A 22900-nucleotide genomic window follows, 5' to 3' on the forward strand; every position below is an offset into this window, starting at 1 on the left:
ATGGATTTTTCTATATGTAGGATCACGTCCAATCCTGTGAAACTTGACGTTTTGATTTTGTCTTTTCCACTGTGGATGCCCTTTATTTCTTTCTCTTGCCTGATTGCTCTGGCTAGTACTTCCAATGCTATGTTAAATAGGAGTGGTGAGAGTGAGCATCCTTCTCTTATTCCTGTTCCTGAAGGAAAAGCTTTCAATTTTTCCCCATTCAGGACAATGTTGGCAGTGTGATTTTCATATATGGCTTTTATTGGGTTGACATATTTTCCTTCTATACCTACTTATTTAAGGGTCTTTATCATGAAGGGATGATGCTGAATTTTCTCAAATGCTTTTTCTGCATCTCTTGAGATAATCGTATAGTTTTTATCCTTGCTTTTGTTCATGTGGTGTATCACATTTATTGATATATGTATGTTGAACCATCCTTGCATCCCTGGGATGAAACCCACATGATCACAGTGTATAATCTTTGTGACGTGCTGTTGTATTCTGTTTGCTAATGTCTTGCTGGAGATTTTCATGTCTATGTTCATCAAGGTTACTGACCTGTAATTTTCTTTTCGGTTGTTGTGTCTTTGTCTGATTTGGGGATCGGGATGATGCTGGCCTCATAGAATTAATTTAGGAGAACGGCCTCTGTTTCAATTTCTTGGAGTAGTCTGAAAAGGATGGTTGTTAATGCTTCTTTAAAACTTTGGTAGAATGCAGCAGTGAAGCCATCTGGTCCTGGGCTTTTCTGTGTTGGGGTACTGTTGATGACTGCATCATTCTCATTGCTTCTTATTGGTCTCTTCGGGTTTTGCATTTCTCCTTGGTTCAGTCTTAGTAGTTTACGGGTCTTCAGAAATCTATCCATTTCCTCCAGGTTTTCAAATTTGTTGGAGTATAGTTGTTCTGAACAATCTCTAATGATTCTTTGTATTTCTGTGGAATCGGTTGCAATGTCTCCCTTTCCATTTCTGATTTTTGTTATTTGGGCCTTCTCTCTTCTTTTCTAAGTAGTCTGGCCAACAGCTTGCGTAGTTTGTTTTTCCCCTGGGGAAAAAAAAAACAAAAACATTTTGCTTCATTGATTTTCTGCATCATTCTTTTGGTCTCTACTTGGTTTAGTTCGACTCTGTTCTTAATCATTGCTTTCCATCTACTAGTTTGGTGCTTAGATTGTTCTTGGTTTTCTACTTACTTGAGATTTAATGTTAGATTATTTGAAGTGTTTCCATTCTTTTGATGTAAGCGCTTTTTACCGGCAACTCATCTTTGACAAGGCCACCAAGAATATACACTAGGGAAAGGACGGCACCTTCAATAAATAGTGCTGGGGAAACCGGACATCCATGCGTAGAAAAGTCAAACTAGGCCCATACCTTTCACCATACACAAAATCAACTCGAAATGGATTAAAGACTCAAATATAAGAACTGAAACTATAAAACTCCTAGATGAAAACACAGGGGACATACTTCAGGATGTAGGACTGGGCAAAGACTTTATGAATAAAACCCCAAAAGCACAAGCAGTAAAAGTAAACATATTGCAATATATCAAACCATAAAGCTCCTGCACAGCAAAAGAAGGCACACAGACAAGGGGCTGATATCCAGACATATAAGCAACTCAAACAACCCAAGAGCACATAAACAAGTTATTCAATATTAAAATGGGCAGAGACAGTTTTCAAAGAAAGACATGAATTTTCATGGCTTTCCAGCAAAGAGGATCGTAAGTAAGGCCAGTCCACGGGAGTCTGCAGAGGTCGCAGCAACAGACCGTAGCTGAGCGTACAAGGACTGCTTCCTACAGAATGATGTGCATACAGCAACCCAGCCCGCTGGAGGTGCTGAGACAATCCAAACCTATTTCCAGACACTCATTCCCCCTACCTCCCTTACAAACCCTGTATTTATCGGATTCCTTGTTCTGACCTACCTTCGGGACGTGCAGCCACTCTACAGCAGGGTTGGCTGAGGGGCACAAAAACAGGTTTATTGATAAAGAAATGGAGTGAGTAGAACACCAGGTAGAAGCTTTGTGCTGTGAATCTGAGAAACAATTTGAAACTTGCCTCAGAGGCACACACCCACTGTGCTGCCCCTGTATAATCTGAGGGACCTTCAGAATCCTGCCTACCTGCCAGAACCCTGCACGGCATGTCTCCCCACCCCCACCAGCCCAACTGCCCCCACCCCTCCCCCACTGCAGAATTCTGGAGAGCTACATTCTAAGCCTGTTGACATTTAAAATTGGACCCTGAGCATCTGCAGTTGACAGTTTGCTGTCTGGGTCCTGCGCTAGACTTTTCTCACTGTGGAGACTGCCGTGCCACTGTGCTCAGTCCCCAAGCCTATGGGGATGGCTTCAAAGGGAGGTAAGTCTGCAGGGTCTGGGGTGTGTTATCAGACCCCTGTCACCCCTCAAACCCATGGGAGTTCAAATGTGACACTTGCCCTGGGACACCTGGTTGGGTGGAAATAGAGGAAGAGAGAGCACCGGACTTACCCAAGGACATCTCACCCGGCAGGCGGGGAAAGCCACTGGCACCCTGACGCTGCAGGGGAAAGGGGGCTTCTCACAGGTGGATCCAGATGCCTCAGCAGAAACCTACCGTGTGACGAGAAAGGACACAGCAGTTGTACTGACTCTTTCCAGAAGGGAAACAGGTGACTTATGTTTCTAAGTCAACACAGGTCAACGTGTGTTTGTAGGCAATGGTGGACTGTGTCGTGCTTGTGCCACAGGGGGGCTCAAGAAGAAAGCCTGAGTCCTGCGTCCTTTCTTCAGACACCTGGGGTTTGTGCTAAGGTACTGTCCTGTGGGATACAAACCGGAGTATTCCAGATCTTAGAGGAGTAGCGGGGACAAACGGTCTCAGCCAGAAAACCGTTCAGTGGAACAGTTCTCTCTGACCAAGATTACCGTGAAATATCCCCTCCGTCAGTGAGGCTGGACGTCGCTCTAACTGCAGCAGTCCAGTCTCGGCTCACGTCTGCCCAGAGATGGCTTCTCATTCGGTCCAGATCGCTGTTGTCTCTGTTCACCAGGGACAAGGCAGCCAGAAACTGCAAACAAGATGGGGCTTGCTCTTCGCGGAGCTGTTCTGAATTGCTGTCCCTTTGGGGGACGCTCGGGTCTTCAGACCCATTCATCTTCCACCCTGTCTCATGGCCTGTCCTCTGCCCTTCGTTTCATGTGGAGATGAAGACTTTGCTCATACTCCACGTCTAGCACATCATGAACAGGGGACACATGAGGCGTGCTGTCGGCTTTACAGTGCAAGGTTCTGAGAGGCTGGTTTCCTTCCCGAGAGAGGAAGCAGAGCAGCACACCATTAGGGAGATCTACTGTTATTATCACTGTTATTATTCAAAGTTAGGACATATGTCCTGATCAGTTAGGACCATGTCCCTATGGACCTTGCTCTCCGTGACTACGGTTGACCTGAAACCCTAGTGAACAGGGATGTACCCAGACAAGTTTCCTGTCACACTGGCTCATGCCTGGTTCTTTGTGGGCCATCACTGAGAGCTCAAAGGAGAAGGATCACAGAAGGTCTCCATTACCCACGGCCAACTCTAACCATCAGCAGCTATTCAAATCTCTACGAACCTCCACTGGGAGCCGCGGGGCTCCGCATTTCCTGGCCTTTCTAGTCCTCTGCAGCCCTCTCTGGCTGTGCAGTGACAGGGTCTCAGGGAATTCATCATCTAACTCACAGACCGCCTCCTGAGAACAGAGCTGCCTCAGTGACAGCACGAACGAACCACCGTGCATGGGGACAAGTGTGCCCCGAACCTGGCCTCTGTTCCATGCTTGCTGTGGGTGGTACCAGGAGAAGCACATCCTCACTGGGCTGCTGCATTATGGGGTTCCCTCAGGGCTCCTGGGTGATAGTTGAGGCACAGATTTAGTTCAAGTTCATTTGTTTGGGTTGTGAGGGCTTTATGAGGAGCATCAGGAAAAGGAGCACTGAGAAAGAGAAGGGCTCATAACCTTGTGAATCTGCTGGCTTCACATAGGTCATGTGGGCGCCTGCAACTGGCACTGGAGAAGGTGCCCTTCATGGGGGTGTGCACACTGAGGGGCGTTGTGCCGCCAAGCAGAGTCCACCCCAACTCACATCTAGGGGCAATCCCACGAGGCTGGCGGGTCCACGTGCCGGGGACACCCTGGGGAGCTTCTCAGAGGCAAGGGAAGCTTAGGTGTTACTTCTTGACTGACGGGGGTCAGAGGATCTCAGTGAATGAGAAGCAAGTTCTCTAGTAGAATGATCCCCAACCCAAGGGGGAGCATGAAATTCACTTGGGGACAAACTGCACAATTCCCCGTCCTATGGCCCTCAAATGCTGGGATGCCTCGCTCTGGTTCACACTGACTCTAAGGGAAGGGAGAGCCTCCGTCCTGGTGGCCGCGTCCCCTGCTCATTCGCCCCTCTCCTTTGTCTCCACAGCATCTGCAGTGCTGGGGCCCAGCGTGACCCTGAACCCTCCGTTCACTTCCTTCCGCCCGCTGTTTCCCACGCCTGCTTCTGGCCCAGTCCCCGGGCCGCCCTGCGAGCAGCCTCCACCTGCCCTCGTGATGTCAGCGTTGCCTCCTGGTGGCCCCCTGGTGCGGTCTGCTTTCCCCAGGACGCCTCAGGGGACCGGAGCCGCTGGCCATGGCCCGAGTGGGGCCGGGGCCTTCAACATCATTGTAACAGTCAGGACGCAAGGGGCTCCAGCAGAGCCCTCTCACACTCAGACCACTGTCCTGGCTCAGGCCCCCCTCAACTGGAGTGCTCCAGGGGCCCTCTGCGGGGGTGCTCAGTGTCCTGCTCCCCTACTGTTGGCAGCTCCCACTGTAGGGACCGTGATGCCTGCTGCATCCATCGGGGGCACGTGGGCTGGAGAGGGGTACTGGTTCCCAGGCCAGCCCCGTCCAGCTCCCCTTCCAGCAGCCCAGCTTGGTCCGACCGAGGTCCCAGGGAATGACGGGCCACGTCCACATGGGGCTTTTGGGGAGGGCTGCAAGGCCCCCTCCCAGGCCAAGGCCGCGCCAGAGGACTCCTGTAACCTCAGGAGTGTTTACGACAACTTCCGACGCTGGCAGCGCTTCAAGTCCCTGGCCCGCGGGCACCTGCCCCAGAGTCCTGATGCTGAAGCTCTGTCCTGCTTCCTCATGTGAGTGCCCTCCTTGGGGGATGGAGCTAATCCCACCGCTCCCGCATGAAGGGGAACGAAGGACAGACGAGGAGGGCAGCCTATTTAGGAGAACTTGGATGAAGGTCACGTGGGCGACGGCCCATGCATTCTCAGCAGTTTAACTAATGTCCCACTCCGGTTCACGACGTACATTCATGAGCCTTAGGTCGACTGATCCCCAACACCCTGTGAGTCCACCAAACTTGGTTTTTAACAATTACCATAATATGCACAGAAGGTAAAGGCCAGAGTGAGTTTCCGGTGTGACATGAGCCACAACTTGGGTTGAGGTCTCTGCCTTCACCCGTGATTCCTCCCCGTGTCCTCTCATGCCCAGCACAGGACCTGAGTGAGGATGGCTTCGGGACGTCACATGGAGGGACTGGGGGGAGAAGGCACAGGCCGCAGGAGGAGCCTTACACATGTACCCCCTCACTCTTCTGGAAAATTCTAGCAAGGAGACTGAGGTAGTCAAGCCACACATTGGGACCTGGTTGGGCCCCCATCACTGGGTTTGGATCCTGCGCAGAGTCGCCTTCTTTATCCCTGAATGCCTCCTAGACAAGAGAGACAATTCCGCTTCATTCGGAGGATGGGAAGATTGTCTGACTCATGTCTGATGCACTCAGCAGGGTCTCTGGCATGTGCTGTCCCTCATTATTGTTGTTTTCGTATTATGATGATGATTACTATTAACGTCAACACTAAGAACAGGCAACCTAGAATAGGAAAGTGTTCCCAAAGTCACATGTCCCACCACAGGGAGTGAGGGGACCGTGAGCCCAGGAGCCCAGGACCAGGGGCTGAGGTGATGGGAGGCAGCGACGTCCGTAGCCAGGAGCGTTTGTCTTTCCCTCCCCAACACCTGCCTCCTTCCACCTTCAGGCCCTCGTGTTCCTGGGGCCATCACATGGAGCACGTATACTAGTCCACGGGACACGGGACATGGCTGCATACCTGCCCCGCTCCCACACTGGCTGCCCTCCACGGGAAGCTGCACACAGTGTATAAATTAAAGGGGCCCCCAAATCCTTGTCCCCAGTGATTTCAGTGTCCCGCACATGCTGAGCACTTGGAGTTCCCCTTGGACCAAAGTCCCAGGTGCCCTAGGCTGTCCTGAGTCCCTAAATGGAGCCACCGCCCCCAGGCCTTGCCCGGTCAGCTCAGGCACCGGTCTCCTTTGGCTCTGGATCCCCGCGCCTGCTCTGCACGCTGAGGGACTCTGACGCTGTGTCCCCAAGGGCTGCCTCTCTAGAGACTCACCAGGAGCTGATTAAGTGCTCAGTCCTGGGGCCTTGGAACGGCCATTCTAGGCAGTTCTCGGTCAGCTCAGGCTGCCATAACAAAACGCCACAGGACAGGTGCTTTAGACAACAGACTTTCACGTCTCCCAGTTCAGGAAGCGGAAGTCCCAGATGAGGTCCCGGCAGATTCAGTTCCGGGCAAGGACTTTCCGCCTGGCTTTCGATGGCTGTGTCCTCACATCACAGGGAGTTCTGGTGTCTTTTCCTCTTCTCACACTCACAGAGACACAAATCCCATCACGGGGCCTCCCAATTATCTAATCTAAACCTGATGATCCCCAAAGGCTCCACCTCCAAATACCATCACATTGCAAGCTAGGGCCACAACATGTGAATTTTGGGGACACACACATTCAGTCCGTAACACACAATAATACTAAGGCCTCAAAGGGAAGTCAGAGAGGCCAAGCAGTCCCTTGGTGCTGAGTTTGACACATGTTGGTTGTCCTGGAGGCCGAAGAGCCCACACTGGGGGGACAGGCACAGGTGACAGGACAGGTGGGATGTGTGTGATGTGGCGGGGCACGGGTGTGGGCCGGTCAGCTGGGATGGGAGGAGGGCAGGGGCATTGTGACTGACACCGAGGACTTACAGCCCAGTGCTTCGGTCCCTGGCCCGGCTGAAGCCCACCATGAGCCTGGAGCACGGAGTGCGGCGGGCCATGCAGGAATGGCAGGGCACGAGCAATTATGACCGCATGAACTATTATGACATGGCAGCAAAGTGAGTCAGGGATGCAGGGCCTGAGGGGCTGTGGGGCGGGCTGAGGGTGGGTGAGTGAAAGGGGGAGGGGCTGGTGCGGTGGGCTCATCGGCAGGGATGCCGTGAGGACGGGGATCCGCTAGGTCCGGCCCCTCCCTGGGGCCCTGCCTCCCCCGGGAAGCTCTCCATCCACCTGGGTGCTTGGGCTTCTCTCTCCTACCCACCCCGGAATCTCCGCCCTCCCCTGGCCTCGGGTCAAACCCTGCCCAGATGCTGAAACGGGGATGGGGAAGAGTAACCAGCACAGCCCAGTGGGGGTCGGCTCCAGCTGTGGGGACCCTGCAGGAGGGAAGCTAGTGACTACTGACAAAGTCGGGACCACGTCTCCTCATGAAAAGTGGCCAAAAATGGGTCACCTGCCATCCCAGAATGGGCTGGGGTAGAAGAGCTTGGGCAGGGGAAGCCAGCACCTCACACACCCCCAGACACGTCTCTGGCCTCCCTGCCTTTGCTGCATGGCAATCCACTCCGTGAACACCAATCACCCTCACAGAAAATGCACCCTCTCCTCTCAGCTGAGCTCCCACTTCCTGCAACATTACCGGGGCCCTTCTCTCCCAGGCTATTGTCAGGGGCTCACAGTACCAGCCCAGGATTCCTGGATCCGGGCAAGGATTCCTCATGTCATTTGCAGTCAGTCACATCCCTGACCTAGCTTCTGGCTGTCAGCTCTTCTGAGTGGCCCTGGGCAGAGATAGGAGGAGCAGGGTCCCCTGAGGGCCGGGCCTGGGTCACACAGGCCTTGATTCAGGAAGACCCCCTGGATGTTTTCTGCCCTGCAGGTGTAGGTGAGCCAGCGTACCCCTGCAACTGTTCTGCAGGTGGGGGAGCAGCCCAGCCCACCCAAAGCCCTTCCTCCCCCATCCCTGGCCAGGCCTCCCTCTCAGCATGGCTATGGCTCTCCCTCTGCCCGCCAGGTTCATGGAATTTGAAGCTGAGGAGGAGATGCAGCTCCGGGTGCTGCAGTGTGTGAAGGGGCCCCAGGGCCTGCCTCCTCCAGCCCCACCAAAGCTTGCTCCTCCAGGGCCACCAGTCCCCAACACTGTGCCACGGTCAGGTACGGCAAGCATATTCCCACAGGAGCCAATACAAAGGCCTAAGGGGGCCTGCGGAGGCCTTGTGCCCTCATCTTGTCCCTTTCCTGTAAGGGGAGGGGGCGCTTGCTCTTTCAGCGAGAGCAGCCAGTGAGAACCTGGGGCTCCACTGCCCTGGATCAGGAACTAGGTATTGGCCTGGTCCAGGAGTTTCATAGCTGCTATCGGCCTTGGCTGTCCAGGACCCAATGTACAGTCTTCCCAGGAAGCAGTGCTGGGTGGGGAGACGTCCCAGAATCTTGGTGGCTCCAAAGTCTTTCCAGGTAACTCAGTCTCACATGACCCACCTCGGGTAGAGTATCCTCCCACGGGGCCTGACGTGCAGCCTGGACCCATTTCATGGCCCTCAGTTCCAACCTCCCCCCAGTGTGGCTGGAGGTGGCCGCTACAGCCCAGCCACGCACCTGTCCTCCCTCCTGTCCTAGGGTGTGCTCCCAGGAAGGCTGGCCGCAGGGCACCAGCCACTCGCCCGCTCTCATGCAGACCCCAGCAGCTGACCCAGGCCAAGGCACCCAAGGAGATCCCACCAGAAGCTGTCCAGGAGTATGTGGATATCATGGAGGCACTGCTGGGGCCTCATGCAAATTGGGAGGATGAAGATATCGAGGAGCAGCAGGAGCAGGACGGGACTGACCCGGACCCAGGTCTCCTGAGCTACATTAACAAGCTGTGCTCCCAGGAAGACTTCATCACCAAGGTGGGCTGGCTTGGAGCCCTCGTGTGGGGAGGTTTTCTGGGGAACGGCAGTCCCAGCCCCATGGAATTCAGTTCTATTCATCCCTCAGCTACGGAGCAGTGTGTGTGTGAGAGACAGAGAAAGTCTGTGTGTAGCTGCTAGTGGCCATGAGTTAGAACGACCCTGCTGTGTGGACAGGAGAGACAGGCATTACTTTCTGCTTCTCCTCGAGGTCCCCCTGGCTGCAGTTCACTCCCTGCCAAAGACACTCATGCCCCTTTCCCCCTGCTCCAGGTGGAGGCCATCGTCCACCCCCGATTCCTGGCAGCTTTGCTTTCCCCAGACCCAAACTTGGATCCCTTGGCTCTGACTGAGGTGCTGGAGCAGGAAGAAGGACTCACCCTAGCACAGGTAACACACGGGAGACAGGGACACCAGGGCACCCAGGGGAGAAAGGGCCAGCAGATCTCCTAGGGGAGGGAAGGGCACCAGGCAAACCAGGGGGAACACGTGACCCTGTGCCCCTGAAGCCCACGTGATTTTGTCTAGTCTTACCCTGCTGGGGGTGCATGGCCTCCAGAGGGGAACCGCCTGGGTCAGAGGAGTAGGTGCAGAAGAGCAGGAACGAGAGGACAGAGCCAGGGAGGGAGGGCAGGGGGCGAAGCTGGAAGGAGGCCCAGCAGGGCACAGCACAGTCACAGTCCCTGCCTCTGACACCAAGCCAAGCCTCCTCTCACCTTCGCCACCTCCCGCCCAAATGCAGGGTTCTCCACCATCCTGCCAGCCCCTCCCCATACCTGGGGCAGAGCCAGTGAGTGCCACTTTGCTCCCCCCAGCTGGTGGAAAAGCGCCTCGCGGCCCCGGATGACGCAGGAGGTGAGGGGGCCACCCCAGCTCATGGCGCACCCCAATTGGAGTCACATCCTAAGACTGCAGCTGGCCAAGGAGAAGACAGCAAAGACCGTGACCCCCAAGGAGGGGTCGTCACAGAAACCTGCCCAGCAGAGGCGGCTTCCCATGACCCTCAACAGCGCAGCCGAGACAACACCGACCTGCCCAGGCCCAAGGAGCCTGCCCTCTGGCCAGATCATCAGGAGTCACGCAAGCTGAGGGCTGCCCATCTCAGCTCCCCTCCCCAGGGCCACAGACCCTCCTCGCCTGGTCTCAGGGGAGCCTGTCCTGTTATGCCTGCGCAGGGCCCGGCAGTCAGGTCCAGTGAAGTCGAGGAGGACCTCCCCAGCCTGGACTTCCTCCTGACCTTGCAGTACAGCCTGCAGCCCTGGGCGCTGTCCCTGAGCCCCGTCCCTGCTCAGCGTCTGGCTCGACCCTCACGTCCTCAAAAGGGGAGGGGCGACCCATTGGTCTCTGGGAGGAGGAAGAAGCAGCACTGCAGCCAGTAGGGGCCGTGGGCCGGCCTCTCGGGGTGCCAGTCCCTCTGGACTGGATTTGACCCTCACTGCATCCTGTGGCCCGAGGGATCCCGAGCTCCCATCACCCAGTGCTGACCCAGCTGCTCCTCAGCTACGGGCAGGGTGGGGGAGGCAGGACAGGGGAGAGAGGGTGGGGGGGTCTGGATGGGGAATTGGGGTGGGGGAGGGGGGCCTGTTTGGGGGATGAGGGTGGGGGACAGGCGAGGCACAGGTCCGGGAGGCAGCACGTTGGGGGCGTTGTATGTAATGGGGGTTTGTATACAAGTGTGAATAAAAGTGGTATTGTTGGGAAATGCCCTGGGACTACTGCCTCTGTTCTCACGTCTGTGCCACTAAGTGGAGACAGGCCGGTGAGGAAGGAAGGATCTGGGAGATGCCAGGCTCCAAGGACCCACTGGTGCCCGACCATCAACTCCTTCTCTAGATTCTGAGATCTGATTCCTCCCCCAGGACCCATGTGGGATCCTTGACTAAAAGGGTGTCGGCCCCCACATGCAGAGCTGTGGTCATGGGGTGGGGGTGTCCCAGCAACAGTGGCAGGTGGGCAAAACCGTCCTGCACCACGGTGGCCTGGCTGTCTGCTAGGGGGAGGAAGGGGCCATGTCTGGGCGTCTCCTGCCCATCCACCCACGGAGCTCGCTGGTTAGCCCCCAGATGCTCCTCTGCACCTTTCCTCCCCTGTCCCACGTCAGCAGCATCCATGTCCCACCCGCCCCTGTGCCTTTGTGAAGTGTGAAGGAAGCTAACTCTTGGTGGCGGGTCAGCTGGCTGCTGCCCCTCCTATTCCCAGGTGGGTCTCCACATTGGAGAAGGCCTCAGAGCTTGGCTAGATTAAGACGGCGTGGTTTGAAGCTGCACACCACGGCCCTCAAGCCCAGAAGCTTCCAGAACATCATGCCATGCAGGTCCTCGTTGGTGGCATCCTCACGGGAACCCACAACTGTCCCTGCTGTCCAGCTCACCGCACACATCAGGCGCTGAGGGAAAACACGGGGATCGAAGGCTGGAGCCCTGGACCCACTCCTCACTAGTTCCCTGACTCTTCCACATTCAGAGCTGTCCTCAGGAGCCCCTCTTAGGTTTTAGGAATGTGGAGCAAGTCGTGTTTGGAGGGGACTCGGCCCATGCCCTAGTACGTGTGGGCACTCAGTCGAGCACAGGCATCATCTCGGTCACACCTCGGGGCTCCTGCTGCTATTCCTGTCCTCTCCACCTGATTGCTGTCTGTCCTGGGGCCCTTTTGTGGTTGAACCGTTCCCAGGAGGAGGCAGAACCTATGCTTGCCCGGCACCGTGCCCTGCCTCAGCCTTACAATCTGCCCCTGACCCTGTACAGTGGGGCCAGCTGGAGGGCTGTTACAGTCTGAATATCGTGTCCCCCAAATCCGTATGTTGAAGCCCTAAGCCCCATTGTGATGGTATTTGGAGGTGGAGCCTTTGGGATGTTGTTGGGGTAAGAGGAGATCATAGGGTGGAGCCCTAATGACGGGGATTAGCGCCCTTATAAGAGAAGGAGGAGACACCAGAACTCTCTCTTCCCTATGTGATGACACAGCAGGAAGGGGACCATCTGCAAGCCAAGAAGAGGGCCCTCACCAGAAACTGGCCTTGCTGGTACACTAAACCTCATACTTCCACTCTCCAGACTGTGAGAAAATAAATTTGTGTTGTTTAAGCCCCCAGGCAATGGTGTTTTGCTAGAGCAGCTCAATCTGACTAAGACAAGGTCCATAATCTCCGGAACTTTCTTCCTGACAGGCAGCTGGAAATCGTGGGTCACGGGCCACCAGAAAAATGAAGAAAGGTTTAACATCTTACTAGTGTCAGTACATCTCCATCAGAGAAAAATAAACAAGACATGAAACTCTGCAAATATGGTGTATGAGATAGGGTTCGGGAAAGTGGTAAAACAAACTGATAGAGAATGATAAAAACTGGCAATGTCACTGCATCCAACCTCAAGGAAAATCATGATTCTTGTACACAGCAGGCGCTTCATGTGTGCTCAGTGCTCTCCTCTATGCTTCACCTCCTCACTCATGGAGTCTCCACAAAGCCTGTGGGGAAGTGATACTTATTGTTCTGTGAGGAAAACTGGTCTCTGGAGGTCAAGTGACACTGGGAGCCGGTCACACTCTAGGAACTAGCATGGCCAGGTGGCTCCAGAGAGGTTTAGCTCCAGAGCCCTCTCGCTTCCCTGCTGGACAAGATCCCTGGAAGAGGCAGTGACATCCTAGGGAAACTCCAACTGACAGCACGAGCGAGACCCCCACCATTACTGAACACCCTATGCTTTCTGACAGTGACAGGGGTGGACCATCTCTATGCAGCCACCCTCTTTTAGCCACACGTTTGTCCTAACTTCAGCGTTGCATGGTGGCCTACAGGTCCCTGTCCTGGGCAGTACTGGTGAGAGTCACGTAGTTTGGGGGACCTTGGCCAGGCTGCCCCATCCTGGCCTAGCAGCTGATGAATGGCTAGACTTGCCCACGTCTGCTCAGTCAGTCACTGGCCAGCCTGGGCACAGGTCTCACAGGAGGCTCGTGGCAGAGGTGACAGTGGGTCAGGGGCTGATGCCGACACAGTGTGGCATGCTAATGCCCTTCTACAACCTCCCAAAGTACTTGTGTGAATATTCTGGGCTGTAAACAAAAGAGCTTGGCAAGTCCCCACTCGGGAGCTCCCATGACCTGTCAAGACCCTCACCCTACACAGACTCTCAAGAGTCCCCATCGCCTTAGCACATCCGCTATTAGGCACTTAATGAGCTGTTTACTGAATTCTGAGTTCTGATGCCACTGAGAATGCTTTATGTGCAAATCTGTGTTCTTTGAGTTCATTTTAGTCGAGTGTATCGTCATTAAGCCTATAGTAGCCAATGGTTCACTTCCCGTGCTCATCTCTGTTCTTTGAAGAACCAGGTCTCCCTCTAATACCATGATCCTTCCTTTAAAATATCTTACTTCATTCCAAAGATCAAGATTAAGGGAGTTGTACTAGGTGAACTTATAAACGTGTATGGTGATTTAAAAGACGTTCTCTGACAACAAACACAAATAACAGAATAATACCCAAGGTGAACATAGGATCCTGAAGTTCCTGAAAAATACAGAGGTATTGGTCATGGTAAATTTCTCCTGCCTCTTGCAATGTGCTCATATGAAACTGTCCAAACACAGATTATTCTCCTCATTAAAATGCAGAAGCAGAGCCTCAGAACTGTCAATGGTACAAGCCAACTCACACCACTGGAGCCCTTTGGAACTCATCAGAAATGGCTGGGTGATACCAGGACATTTCCCATCCTCCTACTCCTGTGTCCTTCTTGCACACTGACCCTGGCTTTGCTGGATCCCTGTGTGCTGGCTCAGAGAGCAGCGTACAGTGGGACCCACAGCCTTCCCACTGTTCCTGTCTCTGTGAGCTTCTCCTCATAATCATGTCTCCAGCAGCCATAGGGTCATATTTTCTGGGCCTCCCTACTGGTTACGTTACTAGTGCAAAAGACTGAGAACTGCTACATAAGTACTGGGAAAGTATACTTCATTGATATTTGAAGAACCTATAAAAAGTAACTAAGCAGAAACAAAAGTAACTAAGAAAACATAATTGCATTTTACTGTAATATGTCAATAGCATAGGCTTCAAATTATATAAAAATGAAAATGAGATAAAGAAAGCCTCCGAACACTCGGAAATTAAATGCACACTTCTGAACAATTCATGATTAAAGAGGAAGTCCCAAAGAAAATTAAAAAACACATAGAAGTGAATGAAAATGAAAATAAACATATAAAATATGGTAATGTCCAGATAAAGTATTACTATGAGGGAAATAAATGATGCTGAAGGCTTATATTTGAGAAAAAGAAAGGTCTGAAATCAATAATCCATGCCTTCACATAAGGAAACCAAACCAAAAAAACCCAAAAAACAAAAAACAAAAAAATGTGCAAAATAAATCCAAACCATTCAGAAGAAAGGAAACACATAATAATACACTATGACCAGAGGAATTTATTCAAGGAATGCAAGCCTGGTTCAATATTCAAAACTCATCAGTGTAATCTACCGTATTAATCTCAAGAAGAAAATGCAAATGTTCACAAGTTAATGCAGAAAAAGCATGGACAAAATTCAACAAGCATTCATGTTAAAACTTCTCAGCAAAACTAGGAACAGAAGGGTACTACCTTAACCTAATAAAGAACATCTACAAAACATTTTATAGCCAACGTATACTTAATGGTGCAAGAATGAATGCTTTCCTTCTAAGTTCAAAACCAGCAAGCTACAGGGTGCAAGATCACATGGCAAACGGGGAAGCAAGAGAGAGGGGGGGAGGTGCCAGGGTTCTTTAAACAACCATTTCTCATGGGAACTAACAGAGCAAGAACTTACTCACTATCCCTTCCCAGGGCATTAATCTATTCATGAGAGATCCGGCCCCCCACAACCTAAACAGCTCCCACCGCTGCCACATTTGGCACCAGATTTCAACCTGAGTTTTGAGGGGATAACATACCCAAACTATCAGCAGCTGACAGGCTGACAGCTTGGCAAACTAAGGAGACAGGACTGTAATCCAGGAACTACCAAAGGTGGGGTTGGTGGGGGAACTGGTAAATCCACCTCACTTTCAGTTAAATCCTCAATTGTTGAACTCAGAAGCTGCGGGAAAGGGGAAACAGCCAGTTTCTAAGAAGTGTAGTGTAGCTAAACTTAAATTCATCTTTATCCCTAAAACTGAACCAAGGTGATCCCAGACTGCACACTCCCTCACATGCCTGGCAGAAGCAAGCACAAATCCTTTCTGAGAATATCACCCTAGATCCCAAATTATTCAACCAATACTTAAAATGTAATCTACTAGATGTGTGTGCATGCGTGCACACACACAGAAACTAGGCACACAAGGAGACAGAATGAATAAAAACCAGCAGAAACAACAAATAAGACAAGAGAAAAATAGACCCATAGGGCTGCCAGGTACTGGGGTTGCAAAATCACAATTTCAAGTAAGCTGGGAGAAGAATGGTACATGAATAAATAAAATTATTAAATGAAAAATAGAACACCAAGGTCAAGGATTTGGATCCCTGTACCATTCAGCCACTGGAAAAAATAAATAAATAAATAAATAAAATAGCTATAATTATTACTATGTTCAAAAAATTAAAACATACTATTGAATATTCTGGAAGAAAACTATCAAAGAACCAGATATTCCATAAGTGAAAATATACAACAAACTTAATGAATGGGATTAACAGCAGGTTTACCTTGTTAAAAAATTTAGTGAACAAAGAATATCAGATGAAAACATCCAGAATGAAGCATGGAGAGAGTAAGAGACTGAAAAGATCTAACGTGCATTTAAATGGATTCTCAGAAGGAGAAGGGGGAGGGTGAAAGGGGGTAGTAGAAAACTTGAAAAGATAATGCCTGCAAACTCTTCACAACTAATGAAAGATATTCCCCTACAAATTCAATGAGACCTAAGAATTCCAAGCTGGATAAATGAGAAGAAATATGTACCTAGACACATCATAATAAAACTGCTGAAAACCAAAGACAGAAAGAAAACATAAAAAACCAGTAGTAGAAAAGAGATTCCATTCATAGAAATAAATATTAAAATGACAGGTTACTTCTTACAGAACAAACAGAACCTAAGAATACCATTTAATAATTTCTTTTAACACATTAGAAGAAAACTGACAACTTTGACTTCTATATACATCAAAAATATCCTTCAAAAAGGAAAATCAACTTCAGACATTTCTAGACTAACACATACTCAGAGAATTCACTACTAGAGGTCACACAATAGGTAGAAAATAGAAAGGGTGTTCATCAGGTGGAAGGAAAATGTTCCAAGGTGGAGGACCAAGTTACAACAAGGAATAAAGACCAACAAAAAGACTAAATTTTGTGAGTAAATCTGAATGGTTACCGACTGTTCAAATTAATAATGCCTTAAGATAAAAACATATACAGAATTAAGACAGCACAGTCATGGCATATAAGTAAAAATGAGCTAAATGGACTTTAAATATCCAGGAAAAGGGGGAAAGTACCAAATATTATTAGATTTTGACAAGTCCGAGACACATGTTTTGAGTAACTTCCAAATTAACAGAGAAAAATAGACAAATAAATAAGCATCCAAAAGAAGACAAGAAAGAATGGGAAAAGGCACATAAAACAGGTATAATAAGCAGAAAGCACTTACTAACAGATTTAAACCCAACTACTGTATGTCAGTTACTTTTGTTAAATGCCAATAGATCAAATGCTCCAATCATAAGAAACACTGTCACAGTCAAGATTTTTAAAATTCTACTATGTATTATTGACAAGAGAATCAACCAAAATATAAGTATATGGAAAGATTGAAAATAAAGAGTCGGGCTGGAGACTCTGCACATACTAACCAAAAGAAAGATACTGCAGCAACATTAATATAAAGCTAAGTAAACTTTACCTCTAATAATACTTTTGCCCAAAAGGACACTTAACAGTGATTTTAAAGGACTCAAATTGATGACGATTTACAATTCTAAATATGTCTGCGCCTAATAACATACCCATATCCTCAAAATATATAAAACAAAAAGTATCAGAACTAGAAAAAAAACAGGCAAAGGCAAAATCAAAGTATTAACATCTCTCTCAGTAGAACCAACAGACCAAAAAAAGGATACAGAAGAATGCAACATGATTAACCAACTTGACCTAACTGACAAACATAGAACACTGCATCGAACAAATGCAGAAACACGTTCTGTCCAAGTACACACAGAATATTTATAAAAAGTGTCCATATGATGGGCCATAAAGCAAGCTTCAAAAAATTTCATAAGCTTTGAAGTAGTGCTATGTTTTCTGACCACAATGGAAGGAAAGGAAGGAAGGGAAGAAAGAAAGGAAGTTCCGAAAGAGAGGGAGCTGGAGGAAAGAGAGGGACAGAGGAAGGGAGGAAGGAAAGCAGACAGACATGCAGGTACTTCAAAACATCTGTGGAAAAACAGCATTAAAAGATGATATGAATGTTTCCATGAACTTTTTGAAGTACCCTCAAAGGCAGAACATAGACGATTCTTAGGGCAGTCAAACTATTCTATATTATACTGTAACAGTGGACACACGCCATTACAGGTTTGTCAAAACCCACAAACAACAAGAGAGAACCGTAGTGCAAATTATAGACTTTGGATGATAGTGACATGTCAATGTGGGTTCATCAGTTGTAACAAGTACTGCACTTAGGTGCTGGATGCTCATAGGGAAGCTGTGCATATGTGGGGGCAAGGGACATATGGGCATTCTGTCTTTTCTGCTCAATTTTGCTCTGAACCTACAGTTGCTCTTAAAAAATAGTCTATTTTTCAAAAAGTTTGTCAGGATAGGTTAATACATATGCTGTGGCTACAGACAACCCCAAAAATCTCTGCTGCTTAAGACAAAAAAAATTCTCTCCTCCCCCCACCTCCCTGTCCTTGCCCTACCACTACCCCCACCCCACTCCCCAAGGCAAATCACATGGCCACACCTAACTTAGAAGTCAGGAACCACAATAAGATACTACCACACACTCTCTGGAATGACTAAAATTAGAAAAACTAACAATACCGAATATTGGTGAGATGTGGAGCCAGAGAATGCATTCACTGCAGTATGAATGAAAATTTGTATATCCATTTTAGAAAAGGGTTTGCATTATCTACTAACACTGGTCACACGCACAATATAATGATGACCCTGCAATTCCACTCCTAAGTCTACCCAACAGAAAATCACACAAGAAATATGCACATGAATGTTTACAGCAATGTCACTCACATTAGCCCTGTGAAGGTCACGAAAATGAGCCTCCAGACCACCTACCACGGGGAGTAAGACTGAGTGACTCGGGCTCTGCTGAATCCACCGCTGCTGTCCCTCTGGCCCCACACTTCCCTCAGGCTGTTTCTAGCCAGTGACTGACCACAGGTGGGGTACTAAAAAAAAAAAGCAGGCCCATTCACCCAGGACAAGGGACTCCTCTAAAGGGCAACCAGCTGAATGACTCCTTATTGGCCTTGCCTAAACTTTCACACAACCTCACTGCACTTCTAAGACTTTTCCTACCTGTTTTCCCTCCTTCCCTTTCTTCTCCACAAGCATCACACTTGCATGGGTCTGATGGCTCCCTCACAAGTCCTTCCCCCAATAAATCTAAATCTAATCTTGAACTTGCAGTCTTCTTGTTCTTAGGGGAATTGAACTAACACAGTCTCAAACTGCGAACAACTCAATATTGATCAACAGGAGAATGAACAGCATGTCATAAGAAATGAGTAACAAACTACAACTACAAATAATCCTATGGATAAAATTCATGATGAAATGAGTGGTAGTTACACAATTAGGGTCGGCCAAAAACCATGAATCTGTAACTACTCTGTATTTACAGTACATTTCACAATAAGAAAAAATATTTTTAAAGGAAAGGCAAAACTGAGAAGTCAACAGTGCTCAAACCAAAGGGGAATTTGCTACTATTCACTCAAAGCTTAAGAAGATACTGGAGCAAAGCAAACAATGCACTGTTACCATTTTCCACAATGCTCTCCTCCCCACATGCATCCCCAAGAAGTCATCAAGGTTAAAAGATTGCTATGAATCTAGTAACATATTTTTATGCAAACACTTAAAGGGGAAGGAAATCAACATTTACTGGCACCAGCTGCTATATTTCAGGAACTGTACTGGGAAATCTACAGATCAGTATTGTGGGGGAGATTGCACAGAGGAATCCAAGTCCGGCATCAGTGTTGCAGTTTTACAGCTCTTTATTTGGTGTTACAGCTCTTTGTTCGGTGTTACGGTGCCTTTTTGCTTGCAAGCAAGGAGAGCGCTGGGGAGTGAAGACTCCTAGACCAGTGTCTCCCCGAACAAAGGGAAGAGGCAGTCTTATATAGCCAAAATTCGCACGCTAACTTCCCACCCAAGTTACCATTTAGGTCCTCTTCGGTAAATGTGGGATGCAATCCTGCTAATTTGTATTGGCCGGTTATGGGACACAGTCCATTGGTCAGCTCTGGAGCCTAATTTGCATCCAGACCTTAGGGTGGTGTGAGACTGTTGTCTGCAATTAGCACACAGATACAGGTGGGTGCAGGAAGCAGGCAAGCTAAGTTGCAGGAGCCAGAGTTTGCTATTAAGACAGTCAAGCATAAAATTTCTAAAATGGTTTCTCGAGTGGAAAAAAAAGGGAAAGTTTTAACAATTAGAAAATGTTCAGGGTTCTCTGCAACAATCAGAATTTCATCTAGTTCTTAAAATAGCCTTATACAATAGGTTTAACCCCAATTTACAACTAAGGAACTGAAGGTTTTCGAAAGGCCATGTGGCTATGAATCAGCAATGTGGCTTTGGACCACGAAGGAGTGGAGCCCCATTTCCACCCAGATTGTTCCTACCTGAAAGGCCATGCTAGATCCACGTCTAACGCCACAGTCCCCATTCTTTCCTCAATACCATGTCTTCCAAATTGAACAAAATGCTTGAGCAAAATAGTTGATTCTCTTCTTGTAACTTCTTTTCATCCGAGGAAAAGGAAAAGAAAACATTTAATTAAGCACCTAACCAATATAAAGAAGCATTTACATTTAAATGCTCTTTGTAAGCAAATTAAGATTCTGCTAATAGCTAACCCAAATGAAGTGCCCAAAGGTATTATTTTCAACTTCTAAATAACCCACAGGATTAACTCTTCAGAAACAGCAGTAACCTTTTTTCCCACATATTTCTAACATACTCGGGGGGGGAAAAAATGCTAACAATTAAGGAGTGCAGCCAGTAGAGTTGGAACTGTGTGCGCAATCGGGTAATTCACTGGGAAGTAAAAACACTGGAATTAAACTTCTTCTATCCAACTTCAACTTAATAACTCTCATATCTTATCAGTACGGTATAGCCAAATTTGAGAACTGCCACAAAATGCAAAGGCACATGCAAACCACAACAATATTCTGACCTCTCAGTTCACAATGGAGAGGCACCATTATCTAAGGTGAGGCACCCTATAAGGACACCAAGGACCAGCAGTTCACAATGGCTACTCCAGGGAACAGCCACTGTTTCCGGGGTTTCATGGGTATTCATAGAGATCACACCAAAAACAAAACAAAAAGGCTTCTGTGGCTAAGTCTTCCAATATGGTAATGTGAATTGTGACCCTAAGAGGAGAAGGAAAGGACAAAGCATTGTTCCCCAAACTTATGTAACCAAGGAACCATTTTTTTCCTTGTAGCATCTCTTAGAACTAGTATCACAAAGAATGCCACCTTAAGCAACACTGCTTCAGATCTTCCGAAATTAAGTTACTGATATCTTATACTGTTATTTTGTTCTGAATTCGTCATTACAGGTACTATCAAAAACAGTACCAGTGAAATTCTAGTGTTAACAAAAATCTTTTTAAAGAAATGTTAAATTAACCATAAAGAGATGACAGAGGCAGGTACATTTCTTCTGCGGTATCCGCAGGCGCTTGGTTCCAGGCCACCTTCCCACCCCCAAAATCCGTGGATGTTCAAATTCCTTATATCAAATGGCATTTACATACTTTAAGTCACTTCTAGATAATCATTTCTACATTACTTATTATACCTAATACCATGTAAATGTTCTGCAAATAGTTGTTACACTTATCAATACTAGCTGTTTTATTTGTATTACTTTTTACTTATTAATATTTTCAGTCTGCGGTTGGCTGTATCTGTACTGGGGATACAGGACCCACAGGTATGGAAGGACAGCTGTACTGGCCCTTCTGGTGTTACAAAGCCTGACTCAACCATTGATCTAACTGGCCAGCCCCTGAACTGGCCCTTTTGCCTGACCCATTTCATGGCCATTTTAACGTATACCATTTCATTACTCAAAAAGATTAAAAATAAAAAGAACTCTTATTTCTCTTAAACTACTTACTACCCATAATTTTGACACATCGCACAACCTTAATGTACTATATTATACTTATATCATATATTATATATAGTCACATATATCATTACATCGAACCTGACAGTGGTCTGTAAATTACCAACTAGTACAATTTTTTGGTCTTTGCCCCTTAACTAAAGCTGAGGGGAGGGAGGCGGAGGTTGGAAGAAGACTCTTCATTTCAGGTGACCTTTGCAAATTTTCACAACTTCTAAAAGTGTTCACAAACTAGTGCGTCCAGGTACAAACTCCCTAATTTAGATTTGATTTTCACTGTCTAACAAAACCTGTGCAGGAAGCAATGACTGTCCTCTCCATCAATCCTTTCAGACTGCACAGAATTCCTTCCACAAAATTCCAACAGAATAAAGCTATACAGCTATTCTCACTTTGGCACGTGTGTCCTCTGACACCCGTCGCATGGTACTGAAATCCTCTGAAACACTTAGACGTCCCTGGGGATGACCCGGCCCGTGGGGTCCCGCCCTCAGTCCCGCCGCCGACCCAGGATTAGCCTCGCTCTCCCCGCCCTCCCGGGGCGCAGCACCCCCTCCCCGAGCCCGGCTGCGCCGTCCCCCGCCCCCGTGCCCGCCCGCCTCGGAACAAAACGCGCGCGGAGGGCGGGTGAGCTAGGACTGGGGGCGGCAGGGCAGGCACGGGGGCGCCGGCGGACACAGGAGCCCGTGCCCGCCCCGGACAACCGCGGCCCGGCCCGCAGGGGGCGATGAGCGAGCGCCGCCCGCCGGACAATGCGCCGCCGGGCCCGCACCGCCGCGCTCACCTCAGCCCCCGGCCGCACCCGCGCCCCCGGCCGCCCGCGCCTCTCACAGCCCACGCCCGCCCCTCACGAGCTCACCTGCCGGCCACCGAGGCCGCCGTCCGTGGAACCGCGAGGGCTCCGCCGTCGCTCCCTCGCCTCCCCGCGTCCGCTCCCGCGCCGCCGCCGCCGCTGCCCGCTGCTCCCCGGAGCCACAGTGCACTCGCACCGTTCAACGAACTCCAACTGCCGCACAGCCGGGCGCCCGGCGTCGACGGTCGCACTGCGCAGGCGCGGCGGGGCGGGGCGGGGCGCGGCGGGCCGCCGCTCACCTGCGGGGCGGAAGGCTGTTCGCTGGTCTCAGGCGCGCTCGGGGAAGCGGCGGAGTCCGTGCGCGGAGCCCAGGAGCCTGTGGATGCGCCGCTTCTCCCAGAAGGCAGGCGGTCTGGGAAGGGATTCGTTTCCGCGCAATAGGAGGACTTTCTAGAGAAGACCGGTCCCTTTTGTCCTGGGACGTAAGCAGCGAGGCGACCTGACTCGTGCACGCAGCGAGGATTGATGCAGCTGCATCACCTGTCTCCGCCGTGCGCGGGACAGGTGAGTTCTGAGCCACCCAGAACACCGCGGCTCGGCTCAGCCCCAGTGCTCCGGTTCAGGGCTACAGGATGCGAGTCCTTTAACGAAACGGATTTGCTTCTCGTGACGC

General features: G+C 49.7%; 1 pseudogene; it reads left to right on the forward strand.

Annotated features, from left to right (window-relative positions):
* The first annotated feature begins 2303 nt into the window (after positions 1–2303).
* On the forward strand, positions 2304–22668 carry LOC134381134 (NUT family member 2G-like; annotated as a pseudogene).
* The last annotated feature ends 232 nt before the right edge of the window (positions 22669–22900 follow it).

Source organism: Cynocephalus volans, chromosome 6, assembly GCF_027409185.1.
Source record: "Cynocephalus volans isolate mCynVol1 chromosome 6, mCynVol1.pri, whole genome shotgun sequence".
Lineage (NCBI taxonomy): Eukaryota > Metazoa > Chordata > Mammalia > Dermoptera > Cynocephalidae > Cynocephalus > Cynocephalus volans.